The sequence below is a fragment of the Oncorhynchus kisutch genome, linkage group LG20 (assembly GCF_002021735.2).
Source record: "Oncorhynchus kisutch isolate 150728-3 linkage group LG20, Okis_V2, whole genome shotgun sequence".
Classification (NCBI taxonomy): Eukaryota; Metazoa; Chordata; class Actinopteri; order Salmoniformes; family Salmonidae; genus Oncorhynchus; species Oncorhynchus kisutch.
In genome coordinates, this window is record NC_034193.2 from 25938756 (window position 1) to 25942807 (window position 4052).

At 42.3% G+C, this 4052-nt stretch overlaps 1 long non-coding RNA gene across 1 annotated transcript; it reads right to left on the reverse strand.

Moving 5' to 3' along the window:
* Positions 1-255: 255 nt before the first annotated feature.
* On the reverse strand, positions 256-2170 carry LOC116355478 (uncharacterized). Its single transcript, XR_004204484.1, has 3 exons — positions 1735-2170; positions 871-1011; positions 256-570 (listed from the first exon to the last, which is right to left on the reverse strand). It is a non-coding gene; the product is annotated as an uncharacterized LOC116355478 (long non-coding RNA).
* Positions 2171-4052: the final 1882 nt, after the last annotated feature.

The following is a 4052-nucleotide window of genomic DNA, read 5'->3' on the forward strand; positions in this document are numbered from 1 at the left end:
TACAGTACAGGCAGATGTGAGATGCAGGAGGATGGCGCACTCATACTACTCAGTAGGTAACTGACAATTCATCAGGCAGTAGCCTACAGAGTAATATGAGAAGAGTTCAATTGCTGTCTAAACAAAGTATTTTGATAACATTCAAGTGTAACAGTTCCATGTAGAATAAACCTTACTTTATGTAAAACTGTAGAAGCAGTGTTCTGCTAGTACCAATAGATTATCTAATAACAAAAGACAATAAAAAGTAATAGATGTCTTGTAAGATTTTATGCTGAGTTGCAAGGTCTCTCCCAATTCTGACATCAGTATTAACCTGTCTTTCAGTCAGAGGACTCCATCTGAAAAGCAACTCTTCTTCCCATCTGTAGAAAACCAAGGAAGAGTTGATGAGTGACACATTGAAAGGGTGATATGATGTACTGTCTTATTAGTAATCACTGTTTGTTTGTCCCTTTTGAGGCGTTTGCTTTTGATTGGCATGGCAGCGTAGATCAGCTCCAGGTCCCTCTCGTCACAGATACTGGTCATGCAGAAGCCCGACTACGGCTCCTATATCCGACCCAGCTCCTATATCACAGAGGGAGGGAGAGAAATACTGTCACCATACAGTCATGGAAGCCAACAGTAAATACACAGTTGAAATAGCCAATCAAAGATCCTGATTCACAAGGGACACGTGCCAGCATGGCACTGACTTGTTGGCATTACTCACTCTGGGCCCAATAGTCCATTGGAAGGGGGCAGCTTTCTTACAACGTACAGTACAAGACACATATACACAGAGCACTGATTACATTATCAATGGTGGTTAGGTGAATTCCAGGACAGATAGTATTTTGACCATTGACCAGATCAAATGTGACCAACCTGATTCAAGTGTCCTCCATTACACTCAAGCAGGACTGGTGTATGGCCACTGCCTCAGCCTTCTGTAACAGCTCCTGATATGGCAGGGGGGGGTTCCAACAACATTGCTGAACTACAAATCAACCAGATCTTGTACGTAGCCTGTGGATGAAATCAAATATCATCACTCAATAAACATATAGTGAGAGAATAAAAAGTTATCGTTTGGAAGTAATTTATATGATAATAGAAGGACTGCAACTACAGAACAGATTCAGGCAGGTGAATCTGACAGTGTTACTATGCAACCAGCTGTGTACGATGCTGAATGCTTGCTGATACGTTTTGTATTCGCTGACAGAGCCATATTTGTATTAGACAAGTAACATAATTCATTTATTTTTGCCAAAGAAAATAAACTTTTACGAGAACAGGCCTGTTGTTTTTGGTTAAGCAGACGAAGCCCCCGAATGCTAGCTAGTTAGCTACCTAACTTGCAAATCCGGGTTAGTTATATCTGTCTGAGATTAAATGACTTGACTAGTGTTAGCTAGATTTGAAACATTATCGAAAGTAAGCTGGCTACATCCTATGATTAGCTAGCAAGCTAGTATCCAAGTGCCTGCCCTGTATTGACCCTAATGTCAATGAGCTACAGTTAGCTGTTGTTAGCAAGGTAACTAGCTAATGTGAGCTATGCACAATTTTCCTCTGACATGCTACATCGCATTAGCTTCATATATTTAGCTAGCTACAGTACCATTCCCCTTTCACCTGTGGCATCTTAGCTAGCCTGGTTCGCTAGCATTATCAAATAATGTTGAATAACCAAAAGTAGCTACTAGCTAACTAGCACCAATGATCTAACTTAGCTAACGTACTCACCAACACCAGTGCAGTGGTTTGACGGTTGACAGGCAGCAGAAGTGACCGTGTCGAATGTAATCCACTCCTGGCAATATTGTTGAAATGTATTGGAAGTTTGCACCAACTTTATGGAAGCCCATTTTCACTCATAATTGCAGAGCGAAATGTGCGTTCCACCCATATGCAGCCTTGACAACACATGTCCACATGGCAGCTGGATGCGGACTACAACGTGTTTTCTCTGCAATTTGGCATAATTGGCAAAAGTGGGCATGATCATAATCCATACCCAACCATCCAGTAAATCGTGACGAATTCAATTACAAAACTATGTTTTGGACGAGACTGACTTTATGACCATAATTATCCTATTTGCACTTTGTAATACATTTTGACACTATAATATTGTAACGACCCTGGGTTTATAAACGCGGAGGGGCACAGCTTTTGGGGCACAGTCGATAGCGCGCTGGACTTTGGGCCTGAAGGTCGAGGGTTCTGCCGCATATCGATGGTACATAAGTAATTTAAAATCACAGAAGGGGCAGTTGACCTTAATGCTCCTGATGAGACCAGTAATATGTTCATTTGTTTCTCAACCGTCTCTGAACGTTAAAAAAATTATATTAGATTATATGGATTTAAACTATTTCAACCAACCGAAAACTATTCAGTCAGGTGTTACTTTTCCCCCATCAATATACAGTATATACACTGAGTATACCAAATATTAGGAACACCTTTCCAATATTAAGTTGCACTTTAATTATTTGGGCTGTTGTGCATGGGTATGAAGGCTCAGTGTTTGTTGTTTCCATTTCATGCCTAAATTTGCTAATCTTGTCTGCAAAAAAGTGTATTAGGACATGTTTGCGATTAGCCCACTATGCTGTTTTGGGATTGCATATGAACCACAGTCAATATCTTAATATACACAACATACACAGGCAGCTAGGAAAGCAAAGGCTAGCTTTTTCAAACAGAAATTTGGATCTTGTAGCACAAACTTCAAAAAGTTCTGGGACACTAAAGTCCATGGAGAATAAGAGCACCTCCTCCCAGCTGCCCACTGCACTGAGGCTAGGAAACACTGTCACCACCGATAAATCCACAATAAATTAGAATTTCAATAAGCATTTTTCCATGACTGGCCATGCTTTCCACCTGGCTACCCCTACCCCGGTCAACAGCTCTGCACCCCCCACAGCAACTTGCCCAAGCCTCCCACATTTCTCCTTCACCCAAATCCAGATAGCTGATGTTCTGAAAGAGCTGCAAAATCTGGACCCCTAAAAATCAGCTGGGCTAGACAATCTGGACTCTCTCTTTCTAAAAATATCCACCACAATTGTTGAAACCCCTATTACTTGCCTGTTCAACCAAAGATTGGAAAGCTGCCACGGTCTTTCGAATCCCACCGTACCTTCTCCGCTATGCAATCTGGTTTCCGAGCTGGTCATGGGTGCACCTCAGCCACGCTCAAGGGTCTAAACGATATCATAACTGCCATCGATAAAAGACAATACTGTGCAGCTGTATTCATCGACCTGGCCAAGGCTTTCGACTTTGTCAATCACCAAATTCTTATCGGCAGACTCAACAGCCTTGGTTTCTCAAATGACTGCCTCGCCTGGTTCACCAACTACTTCTCAGACAGAGTTCAGTGTCAAATCGGAGGGCCTGTTGTCCGGACCTTTGGCAGTCTCTATGGGCGTGCCACAGGGTTCAATTCTCGGGCCGACTCTTTTCTCTGTATACATCAATGATGTCGCTCTTACTGCTGGTGATTCTCTGATCCACCTCTACGCAGACGACACCATTCAGTATACTTATGGCCCTTCTTTGGACACTATTAACTAACCTCCAGACGAGCTTCAATGCCATGCAACTCTCCTTCCATGGCCTCCAACTGCTCTTAAATGCAAATAAAACTAAATGCATGCTCTTCAACCGATCACTGCCCTCACCTGCCCACCCATCTAGCATCAATACTCTGGACGGTTCTGACTTAGAATATGTGGGCAACTACAAATACCGAGGTGTCTGGCTAGAGTGCAAACTCACATTAACTACTTATGGCTGCAGGGGCAGTATTGAGTAGCTTGGATGAAAGGTGCTCAGAGTAAACGGCCTGCTCCTCAGTCCCAGTTGCTAGTATATGCATATTATTAGTAGTATTGGATAGAAAACACTCAAGTTTCTAAAACCATTTGAATGATGTCTGTGAGTATAACATAACTCATATGGCAGGCAAAAAACCTGAGAAGAAATCCAAACAGGAAGTGGGAAATCTGAAGTTGGTCGATTTTTAACCTGGCCCCTATTGAATACACAGT